The sequence below is a fragment of the Panulirus ornatus genome, chromosome 58 (assembly GCF_036320965.1).
Source record: "Panulirus ornatus isolate Po-2019 chromosome 58, ASM3632096v1, whole genome shotgun sequence".
Taxonomy (NCBI): Eukaryota; Metazoa; Arthropoda; class Malacostraca; order Decapoda; family Palinuridae; genus Panulirus; species Panulirus ornatus.
This window is the reverse complement of record NC_092281.1, coordinates 28,251,080-28,264,252: the sequence shown is the minus strand read 5'-3', so window position 1 is coordinate 28,264,252 and position 13,173 is coordinate 28,251,080. Positions and strand designations below refer to the sequence as shown.

Below are 13,173 nucleotides of genomic sequence, written 5' to 3'. Positions count from 1 at the left end.
TGCACATACTGTTGGTACCTTTTGATTCCCCAGTCATATGGACCAGAAACATGTCTTCATCTGAAAGATATAGGACCTTATTCTAAGGTAGGTAGAACTTGAACATCTAAGTGCATGCTAATTAGTAGAGTACTTTAATCACACAGCTGCTGTGCCGAAGTTTTGTTACTGACGGTGCTAATATATGAGTCTAAAATTTCTTATAATCTTTGTAGGTTGTCCTCAGGTGCAATTTTCTCTCCTTATATGTTTGCTGTTTCACACATCAGTGAGGTAGTTTCCAGAGTCCTTGAAGATAAAATCCTTGCTTGGCCCCTTTCTCTCTTCCTTCTTTTGGAAGATGATACAGTGAGGAGGCTTTCCAGCCTCCTATACCTGTCCCACTTATTCACCTTCAACAGACATGAGATACAAGGGCAGTATTTTTCCCCTATCCATGGGGATAATACAAGAAAAAGAATGCTGTTAAACTTGAAAAGGAAATGTCAAAACAATATACAACAGAATTCAAACAGTACCAGACCATTGAGTCCTTTTGAGGCTGTTTGTGATAATTTAGAATATCAAAAACAGATATCAGTGTGGTAAAAGGTATAAGGAATAAAGATAATTCAAAGAGAATAACCTGCAAAATGTCATTGTGACAGAAGGGGTGCGAATAATGTAAGTCATGGACATGAAGCAATTCATATATTTATTCTTAAACATATCTGTAGTACTGCTTTTAACTACACTGATTGGCAAATCATTCTATGTGTTGACAGTCCTGTAGAAGAAAAGAACTTCTCATTCGAGGTAAAATTTTTGCCCATGAGTTTGTATCCTTTACTGCAAGTAAAATCAAATGAATCAAATCTTAAGTAACTTGATAGACTGAAGATTATCAGAGCCCATGATTATTTTGAATACCTGCATTAGATCACCTCTTAACCCTCTCTTTTGCAAGCTAAATAGATTTGAGTAATTTAATTTGCTCTCTTAGGATTTGTTTCTCAGTCCAGGAATCATCTTGGTATCTCAGTGCTGTACTCTCTCCATCTTGTCTATGCCCTGTTTTAATCAGGGTGACCAAAATTGAACACAATATTCAAGACGTGGATGAACCAATGAATTGTAAAGAGTAAAGCTGATTCCATGGAATTCAATTTGAAGGCCCTACCTATGAATCATAGGGTGGGGGAGGTAGCGAAAGTTCTGGGAGTGTTGAAGAATGTGTGGAAGTCGAGAACATTATCTCGGAAAGCAAAAATGGGCATGTTTAAAGGAATAGTGGTTCCAACAATATTATATGGTTGCGAGGCGTGGGCTATAGATAGAGTTGTGCGCAGGAGGGTGGATGTGCTGGAGAGGAGATGTTTAAGGACAATATGTGGTGTGAGGTGGTTTGATTGAGTAAGTAATGTAAGGGTAAGAGAGATGTGTGGAAATAAAAAGAGTGTGGTTGAGAGAGCAGAAGAGGGTGTTTTGAAATGGTTTGGTCACATGTAGAGAATGAGTGAGGAAAGATTGACCAAGAGGATATATGTGTCGGAGGTGGAGGGAACGAGGAGAAGTGGGAGACCAAATTGGAGGTGGAAAGATGGAGTGAAAAAGATTTTGAGTGATCGGGGCCTGAACATGCAGGAGGGTGAAAGGCATGCAAGTAATAGAGTGAATTGGAACGATGTGGCATACTGGGGTCGACATGCTGTCAATGGATTGAACCAGGGCATGTGAAGTGTCTGGGGTAAACCATGAAAAGTTGTGTGGGGCCTGGATGTTGAAAGGGAGCTGTAGTTTTGGTGCATTATACATGACAGCTAGAGACTGAGTGTGAACGAATGGGGCCTTTGTTGTCTTTTCCTAGCGCTACCTTGCGCACATGTGGGGGTAGGGAGTTGTTATTTCATGTGTGGCGGTGTGGTGATGGGAATGAATAAAGGCAGGCAGTATGAATTATGTACATGTGTACATATGTATATGTCTGTGTGTGTATATATTTATGTATACGTTGAGATGTATAAGTATGTATATTTACGTGTGTGGACGTGTATGTATATACATGTGTATGTGGGTGGATTGGGCCATTCTTTTGTCTGTTTCCGTGTGCTACCTCGCTAACACGGGAGACAGCGACAAAGTAAAATAGATAGATAAATAAAACCTACGAATCCAAGAATTTTGTCAGTCTTTACACTGCTTGATTGGTTTTAGGTCACCATAGATTGTTTTTCCTCATTTACCTTTTGCAGTTCTACAGGATTCACAGTATATCTTGCCTTTTCACTTTTATTACTGATATTTAAAACCACTTATTGATTTTGAAATTCATTTGCCACCTATGTGCCCAGTTCATCAGTTCATATAAGTCATTTTGAAGCTGTGGACATTCAAGTTCATTTGTAGATTTATTTCCTGGCTTTTCATCACCTGTCAGTAACGTCTTGCAATACATCTCATTATTGATATCAAAAATATGAGAAAGAGAACCAGTTGCAAGACATTCTTGTAGTATGCTGCTTGTTACATGTAACCATTCTTCCCAACATGTCTTCATTTTTTATGGTTTTTTGTTAGTTCTTGTTTGGATAATTCCTTTCCTGTATGTTATTTTGAATATAGGAGTTTATGTGTTGTCAGTAGCAACTTTTAAGTAAGTGTTACAGTTACTAGGGAAAGAGCTTTGTATTACAAGTCGAGTTCTGTATCTTCTTCATAGTCTTTGGTTCTTGTCATTCAGATATCAAAACACATTGGTCATCAGTAGCAATCAACGTACGAATGCCATAGAATTGCTTAAACAGAAAATACGACCCTCCTTTACACTCTGATATTGAAATCATATTTGGTGAACAACTAAATTATTTTTGCATTTATAAAAATCAGTCTTGTTTTCTTAGCTGTATACATATACATTTCCATTTCTGCTAATCCATTTACAAAGACATGCTGTCATAGCCACGTAATATTTTACACATATTGATGCCACGATTAAAAATTGTGTAAGGTAAAAGATGTATATGGCTGGATATTCAACTGATCTCTCTTTCCATGGTAACCACACATCTTCCTTGATATGCTTGTATACATTGTCATTTCTCGTCTTTGTTTTTTTTGTTTTTGTTCTTGTTTGGCAAACATTTTTTAGGCATGACATTATGAGAATAGGAATTGATGTGCTGTCACTGGAATGAACCAGGGCATATGAGGCAGCCGGGGTAATCATGGAAAAATCCATAGGAGGTCTTGTTGTGGATAGGGGTTGTGGTTTTGGTGCATTGCCATGTCAGCTAGGGATTGGATATGAGCAAATGCAGCCTTTCTTCATCTGTTCTTAGTGCTACCTCACTAATGCAGGAAACAATGATCAAGTATGAAAAAATATATTATTTTTATTTATTTATTTATTTTGCTTTGTCGCTGTCTCCCGCATTAGCGAGGTAGCGCAAGGAAACAGACGAAAGAATGGCCCAACCCGCCCACATACACATGTATATACATGCACGTCCACACACGCAAATATACATACCTATACATCTCAATGTACACATATATATACACACAAAGACACACATATATACACATGTACATAATTCATACTGTCTGCCTTTATTTGTTCCCATCGCCACCTCGCCACACATGGAATAACAACCCCCTCCCCCCTCATGTGTGCGAGGTAGCGCTAGGAAAAGACACCAAAGGCCCCATTCGTTCACACTCAGTCTCTAGCTGTCATGTAATAATGCATCGAAACCACAGCTCCCTTTCCACATCCAGGCCCCACACAACTTTCCATGGTTTACCCCAGACGCTTCACATGCCCTGGTTCAATCCATTGACAGCACGTCGACTCCGGTATACCACATCGTTCCAATTCACTCTATTCCTTGCACGCCTTTCAACCTCCTGCATGTTCAGGTCCCGATCACTCAAAATCTTTTTCCCTCCATCTTTCCACCTCCAATTTGGTCTCCCACTTCTCCTTGTTCCCTCCACCTTTGACACATATATCCATTTGGTCAATCTTTCCTCACTCATTCTCTCCATGTGACCAAACCATTTCAAAACACCTTCTTCTGCTCTCTCAACCACACTCTTTTTATTTCCACACATCTCTCTTACCCTTACATTACTTACTCAATCAAACCACCTCACACCACATATTGTCCTCAAACATCTCATTTCCAGCACATCCACCCTCCTGCGCACAACTCTATACATAGCCCACGCCTCGCAACCATACAACATTGTTGGAACTACTATTCCTTCAAACATAGCCATTTTTGCTTTCCGAGATAATGTTCTCGACTTCCAAACATTCTTCAAGGCTCCCAGAATTTTTGCCCCCTCCCCCACCCTATGATTCACTTCCGCTTCCATGGTTCCATCCACTGCCAGATCCACTCCCAGATATCTAAAACACTTTACTTCCTCCAGTTTTTCTCCATTCAAACTTACCTCCCAATTGACTTGCCCCTCAACCCTACTGTACCTAATAACCTTGCTCTTATTCACATTTACTCTTAACTTTCTTTTTTCACACACTTTACCAAACTCAGTCACCAGCTTCTGCAGTTTCTCACATGAATCAGCCACCAGCGCTGTATCATCAGCGAACAACAACTGACTCACTTCCCAAGCTCTCTCATCCAGAATGGACTGCGTACTTGCCCCTCTTTCCAAAACTCTTGCATTCACCTTCCTAACAACCCCATCCATAAACAAATTAAACAACCATGGAGACATCACACACCCCTGCCGCAAACCTACATTCACAGAGAACCAATCACTTTCCTCTCTTCCTACACGTACACATGCCTTACATCCTCGATAAAAACTTTTCACTGCTTCTAACAACTTGCCTCCCACACCATATATTCTTAAAACCTTCCACAGAGCATCTCTGTCAACTCTATCATATGCCTTCTCCAGATCCATAAATGCTACATACAAATCCATTTGCTTTTCTAAGTGTTTCTCACATACATTATATTTTATTATATTATTATATTTTATTATACTTAATTGCTGTCTCCCATGTTAGAGAGGTAGCACAAGGAAACAGATGAAAGAATGGCCCAACCACTCACATACACATGTATGTACATAAACGCCCACACATGCACATATACGTACCTGTATATTTCAGGGTATACATACACAGAGATATACATATATACATGTGTACACATCCACACTTGCTGCCTGCATCCATTCCTGTTGCCACCCCGTCACACATGAAATGGCACCGCCTCCCCCCGCGCATGTGAGGTAGCACTAGGAAAAGACAACAAAGGCCACATTTGTTCACAGTGTCTGTAGGTGTCATGTGTAATGCACTGAAATCACAGCTTCCTCTCCACACAAAACTTTCCATGGTTTACCCCAGACGTGTCACATGCCCTAGTTCAATCCATTGACAGCATGCCGACCCAGGTATACCACATCGTTCCAATTCACTCTATTCCTTGCATGCCTTTCACCCTCCTGTATGTTCAGGTCCTGGTCACTCAAAATCTTTTTCATTCCATCCTTCCACCTCCACATTTGGTCTTCCACTTCTCATTCCCTCCACCTCTGACACATATATCCTCTTGGTCAATCTTTCCTCACTCATTCTCTCCATGTGACCAAAGCATTTCAATACACCCTCTTCTGCTCTCTCAACTACACTCTATTTATTACCACACATCTCTCTTACCATTTCATTACTTACTTGATCAAACCACCTCACACCACATGTTGTTCTCAAACATTTCATTTCCAACACATCCACCCACTTCTGCACAACCCTATCTTTAGCCCACACCTCTCAACCATATAACATTATTCGAACCACTATTCCTTCAAACATACCCATTTTTGCTCTCTGAGATAACATTCTCGCCTTCCACATATTCTTTAACGCTCCCAGAACCTTCACCCCCTCCCCCACCCTGTGACTCACTTCTGCTTCCATGGTCCCATCCGCTGCTAAATCCACTCCCAGATATCTAAAACACTTCACATCCTCCAGCTTTTCTCCATTCAAACTTACCTCCCAAGTAACTTCTCCCTCAACCCTACTGAACCTAAAACCTTGCTCTTATTCACATTTACTCTCAACTTTCTTCTTTCACACTTTCTTCCAAACTCATTCACCAAATTCTGCAGTTTCTCACCTGAATCAGCCACCAGCGCTGTATCACCAGCAAACAACAACTGACTCACTTCCCAGGCCCTCTCATCCACAACAGACTACATACTTGCCCCTCTCCCCAAAACTCTTGCAGTCACCTCCCTAACAACCCCATCCATATACAAATTAAACAGCCATGGAGAGATCATGCACCCCTGACGCAAACCGACATTCACTGGGAAACAATCACTGTCCTCTCTTCCTACTTGTACATATGCCATATATCCTTGATAAAACTTTTCACTGCTTCTAGCAACTTACCTCCCACACCATATACTCTTAATACCTTACATAAAGTATTTCTATCAACTCTATCATATGCCTTATCCAGATCCAGAAATGCTATGTACAAATCCATCTGTTTTTCAAAGTATTTCTCACATACATTCTTCAAAGCAAACACCTGATCCACACATCCTCTTCCACTTCTGAAACCACACTGCTCTTCCCTAAGCTGGTGCTCTCTACGTGCCTTTACCCTCTCCGTCAATACCCTCCCATATAATTTCCCAGGAATACTCAACAAACTTGTACCACTGTAATTTGAACACTCACCTTTATCCCCTTTGCCTTTATACTGTGGCACTATGCATGCATTCTGCCAATCCTTAGGCACTTCACCATGATCCATACATACATTGAATATCCTTACCAACCAGTCAACAACACAGTCACCCCCTTTTTTAATAAATTCCACAGCAGTACCATCCAAGCCCGCTGCCTTGCCAGCTTTCATCTTCCGCTAAGCTTTGACTACCTCTTCTTTGTTTACCAAACCATTCTCCCTGACCCTTTCACTTCGCATGCCACTTCGACCAAAACACCCTATATCTGCCACTCTATCATCAAACACACTTAACAAACCTTCAGAATACTCACCCCATCTCACTTCACCTCTACTTTTTATTACCTCCCCATTAGCCCCCTCCACCTATGTTCGCATTTGTTCTCTTGTCTTACTCACTTTATTTACCTCCTTCCAAAACATTTTTTTTAATTTCTTTTTATTATACTTAGTCACTGTCTCCCTGTTAGTGAGGTAGCGCAAGGAAACAGAACAGATGAAAGAATGGCCCAACCCACCCACATACACATGTATTATACATAAATGCCCACACACACACACACACACACACACACACACACACACACACACACACACACATATACATAACTATACATTTCATGTATACATACATATACATACACAGACATATACATATATATACACATGTACATATTCACAGTTGCTGCCTTCATTCATTCCCATTGCCATCCCACCACACATGAAATGGTACCTCCCTCCCCTGCGCGCATGTGCGAGGTAACACTAGGAAAAGACAACAAAGGCCACATTTGTTCACATTCAGTCTCTAGCTGCCTTATGTAATGCACACAAACCACAGTTCCCTTTCCACATCCAGGCCTCACAAAACTTTCCATGGTTTACCCCAGATGCTTCATATGCCCTGGTTCAATCCATTGACTGCATGTCGACCCTGGTATACCATATCGTCCAATTCACTCTATTCCTTGCACGCCTTTCACCCTCCTGTATGTTCAGGCCCCAATCACTCAAAATCTTTTTCATTCCATCCTTCCACCTCCAATTTGGTCCCCCACTTCTCATTCCCTTTTCCTCTGCCACATATATCCTCTTTGTCAATCTTTCCTCACTCATTCTCTCCATGTGAACAAACCATTTCAGTACAACTCTATTGTATGCCTTATCCAGATCCAGACATGCTACATACAAATCCATCTGTTTTTTGGAGTATTTCTCACATACATTCCTCACAGCAAACACCTGATCCACACATCCTCAGCCACTTCTGAAACCACACTGCTCTTCCCAAGCTAGTGTTCTGTACATGCCTTTACCCTCTCAGTCAACACCCTCCCATATCATTTCCCAGGAATACTCAACAAACTTATACCTCTGTAATTTGAACGCTCACCTTTATCCCCTTTGCCTTTATACAGTGGCACTATGCATGCATTCCACCAATCCTCAGGCACTTTACCATGAACCATACATACATTGAATATCCTCACCAACCAGTCAACAACACAGCCACCCCCTTTTTTAATAAATTCCACTGCAATGCCATCCAAACCCGCCGCCTTGCCAGCTTTCATCTTCCGCAAAGCTTTCACTACCTTTTCTCTATTTACCAAATCATTCTTCCTGACCCTCTCACTTCGCACACCATTTTGACCAAAACACCTTATATCTGCTACTATATCATCAAACTCATTCAACAAACCTTCAAGATACTCACTCCATCTCCTCACTTCACACCTACTTAGTCGCTGTCTCCCTCGTTAGCAAGGTAGTGCAAGGAAACAGACTAAAGAATGGCCCAACCCTCCCACATACACATGTATATACATAAGCACCCACACATGCACACATACATACCTATACATTTGATGTATACATAGATATACATACACAGACATATACATATATGCACATGTACATATTCATACTTGTTGCTTTCATCCATTCCCACCGCCACCCCGCCACACGTGAAATGACACCCCACTCCCCCAGTGCAGGAGCGAGGTAGTGCTACAGAAAGATAACAAAGGCCATATTCGTTCACATTCAGTCTCTAGGTGTCATATGTAAAGCACTGAAACCACAGCTCCCTTTCCACATCCAGGCCCCACAAAACTTCGCATGGTTTACCCCAAATGCTTCACATGCCCTGGTTCAATCCATTGACAGCACATCAACCCCAGTATACCACATTGTTCCAATTCACTCTATTCCTTGCATGCCTTTCACCCTCCTGTATATTCAGGCCTTGATTGCTCATAATCATTTTCACTCCATCCTTCTGCCTACAGTTTGGTCTCCCACTTCTCCTTGTTCCCTCCACCTCTGACACATATATCCTCTTTGTCAATCTTTCCTCATTCATTCTCTCCATGTGACCAAACCATTTCAATACACCCTCTTCTGCTACCTCAACCACACTTTTTATTACCACATCTCTCTCTTACCCTTTCATCACTTACTCGATCTAACCACCTCACACCATATGTTGTCCTCACACATTTCATTTCCAACACATCCATCCCCTCTGCACAACCCTGTCTATAGCCAATGCCTTGCAACCATATAGCATTTTTGGAACCACTATTCCTTCAAACATACCCATTTTTGCTCTCCAAGATAACATTCTGGACATCCACACATTCTTCAATGCTCCCAGATCCCCCACCCCCCCCCCCCCCCCCCCCCCCCACCCACTGTGACTCACTTCTGCTTCCATGGTTTCATCCGCTGTTAAATCCACTCCCAGATACCTGAAACACTTCATTCTTTCCAGTTTTTCTCCATTCAAACTTACCTCCCAATTTACTTGTCCCTCAACCCTACTGAACCTAATAATCTTGCTCTTATTCACATTTACTCTCAGCTTTCTTCTTTCACACACTTTACCAAACTCAGTCACCAACTTCTGCAGTTTCTCACCTGAATCAGCTACCACTGTACATCAGCGAACAACAACTGACCCACTTCCCAAGCCCTCTCATCCACACAGACTGCATAATTGCCCCTCTCCAAAATCTTGCATTCACCTCTCTAAACAACCCCATCCATAAACGAATTAGACAACCATGGAGACATCACGCACCCCTTCCCCCTTCTGCGAACTGACATTCACTGGGAACCAAACACTTTTCTCTCTTCCTACTTGTACACATGCCTTACATCCTTGATAAAAACTTTTCACTGCTTCTAGCAGCATACCTCCCACACCCTGTACTCTTAATACCTTCCACAGAGCATCTCTATCAACTCTATCATATGCCTTCTTCAGATCCATAATTGCTTCATGCAAATCCATCTGTTTTTCTAAGTATTTCTCACATGCATTCTTCAAAGCAAACATCTGATCCATACATCCTTATCCTCTTCTAAAGCCACACCGCTCTTCCCCAATCTGATGCTCTGTACATGTCTTTACCTTCTCAATTAATACCCTCCCATATAATTTCCCAGGAATACTCAACAAACATACCTCTGTAATTTGAACACTCACCTTTATCCCCTTTGCCTTTGTACAGTGGCACTATACATGCATTCAGCCAATCCTCAGGCACTTCACCATAAACCATACATACATTGAATATCCTTACCAGCCAGTCAACAATACAGTCACCCCCTTTTTTAATAAATTCCACTGCAATACCATCCAAACCCACCGCCTTGCTGGCTTTCGTTTTCCGCAAAGCATACACCATCTGTTCTCTGTTTACCAAACCATTCTCCATAACCCCTCTCACTTTGCACACCACCTTGACAAAAACACCTTATATCTGCCACTCTATCATCTGACACATTCACCAAACCTTCAAAATACTCACTCCATCTTCTCACTTCACCACTACTTGTTGTTATGTCCCCATTAGCCCCCTTCACCAATGTTCCCATTTGTTCTTTTGTCTTATGCACTTTATTTACTGCCTTTCAAAACATCTTTTTCTTCTCCCTAAAATTTAATGATACTCTTTCACCCCAACTCTCATTTGCCCTCTTTTTCACCTCTTGCACCCTTTCTCTTGACCTGCCCCTTTCTTTTATACATCTCCCAGTCATTCGCACTACCTCCCTGCAAAAATCCCACCATTCACTAGTCTCTTTAATCTGCCCTCCTCCCACCTTTCTCATGCCACAAGCATCTTTTGTGCAAGCCATCACTGCTTCCCTAAATACATTCCATTCCTCTCTCACTCCCCTTACATTATTTGCTCTCACTTTTTTCCATTCTGCACTCAATCTCTCCTGGTACTTCCTCACACAAGTCTCCTTTCCAAGCTCACTTACTCTCACCACTCTCTTCACTCCAACATTCTCTCTTCTTCTCTGAAAACCTCTACCAATCTTCACCTTCACCTCCACAAGATAATGATCAGACATCCCTCCAGTTGTCCTTCTGAGCACATTAACATCCAAAAGTCTTTCTTTCACGTGCACATTAATTGACCCATAATCCAATAATGCTCTTTGGCCATCTCTTCTACTTGCATATGTATTCTTTATGTATATATCTCTTTTTTAACCAGGTATTCCCAATCACCAGCCCTTCTTTAGCACACAAATCTGGAAGCTCTTCATCATTTTCATTTACAACACTGAACGCCCCATTTACACCAATTATACCCTCAACTGCCACATTACTCACCTTTGCATTCCAATCACCCATCACTATAACCCGGTCTCGGGCATCAAAGCTGCTAACACACTCACTCAGCTGCTTCCAAAACACTTGCTTCTCATGATCTTTCTTCTCATGACCAAGTGCATAGGCACCAATAATCACCCATCTCTTTCCATCCACTTTCAGTTTTATCCATATCGATCTCGAGTTTACTTTCTTAAACTCTATCACATACTCCCACAACTCCTGCTGCAGGAGTAGTGCTACTTTTTCCTTTGCTCTTGTCCTATCACCAACCCCTGACTTTACTCCCATGACATACCCAAACCACTCTTCACCTTTACCCTTGAGCTTAGTTTCACTCAGAGCCAAAACATCCAGGTTCCTTTCCTCAGACATACTGCCTATCTCTCTTTTTTTCTTTTGTTTACATCCACACACATTTAGACACCCCAATCTGAGCCTTCGAGGAGGATGACTCCCCTGCATGACTTCTTCTGTTTCCCCTTTTAGAAAGTTAAAATACAAGGAGGGGAGGGTATCTAGCCCTTTGCTCCCATCCCCTTTAGTCGCCTTCTACGACATGCAGGGAATGCGTGGGAAATATTTTCTCTCCTGTCCCCCAGGGATAGGGAAGAAATACATATTGTATTGGATGTTATGGTTTTTAATATGACTTTTGATGCATGCATTCTTCCCGAGTACCAAAGTGGCATTTTATCTTGAAGCTTGTGGATGTACAGTCATGGAATGCCTTCGTATCCTTAACTGTGAAGTTGGGTAAGAGGGATGCACTGCATTTTTATGTGCAAAAATACAGTCAGTTTACATTTACACTTTGTCAGAAGACAATTCTAAACTTGAGTCATGCTATCTCAAAAGAAAGAGAATTTGTAGTTTTATTTTGCTCTTTTCCTTCTTATTGCCAAATTGAAACCTATTGGATATGTAAACTATTGATGATTAAGAAAGTGTACATCTTGAGATGAGACTTATTTCTTAGTTCTGATTTTGAGACTGTAATTTAGTATTATGCATATGGATGCATGTGCCATTTCTATGAGGAAAATGCTACCACTTCTCTGATAGGAGCTGTACATTGCAGAGAAGAATAGAGATCTCTTTAATTATTCTTATTTTCTTTACTAAGGGAATTTTTCTTTTTCTTTTCCAGTTTGAAGGATTAACATGTCAAGATTTATTAGAAAACCAAAGGAATATTTAGTGCTTGCTTGAGAAGTATTGATAAAGAGGATTCATAGGAAAAATAAGTGTGTGAAGGAAGATGAAGTTTTTCTACAGGAATGTTGAAGGACAAGTATGTTTAAAGGTATAGTAGTCTAAATGATATCATGTTGTATAGATGCAAGTTATGGAAGGTAGATGAGAATTTACAAAGGAAGGTGCAAATGTTGGAAATAAAATGTCTAAGAACAATCTGAAGTGTGAAGAGGGTTGATCACAAAAGTAATATTACAATAGGATAAGAGAAAAGTGTGGTAATAAGAAGAGTATGGTTGAGAGAGATGAAGAGGATGCATTGAAATGGTTTTGGACATTTAGAAAGAATGATTGTAAAGATGTGGACGAAGAGGATGTATGTGGGTTTAAGGTGAAGGGGAACAAATCAAAGAGGGAAGGATGGAGTGAAAAAGATTTTGATTGTTCATGGCCTGAATATGGAAGAGAGTGAAAGGTGTGCACAGGATAGAATGAATTAGAATGATGTGGGCATATGAAGCACTAGGGAACCATGGAAAAGTCTTTAGGGCCTGGTTGTGGATAGGGCTTGTTGCTTCAGTGCATTGCATATGACAGCATGAGAATTGATATGAGCAA

At 41.1% G+C, this 13,173-nt stretch overlaps 1 long non-coding RNA gene across 1 annotated transcript in view; it reads left to right on the top strand.

The window, feature by feature from the left end:
- LOC139766695 (uncharacterized) overlaps positions 1 to 13,173 on the top strand; it is a 33,541-nt gene that overhangs the window by 11,178 nt on the left and 9,190 nt on the right. Inside the window, exon 2 of the long non-coding RNA XR_011716941.1 lies at positions 12,509 to 12,664. This is a non-coding gene — a long non-coding RNA (uncharacterized lncRNA). The remainder of the gene's footprint in view (positions 1 to 12,508; positions 12,665 to 13,173) is intronic.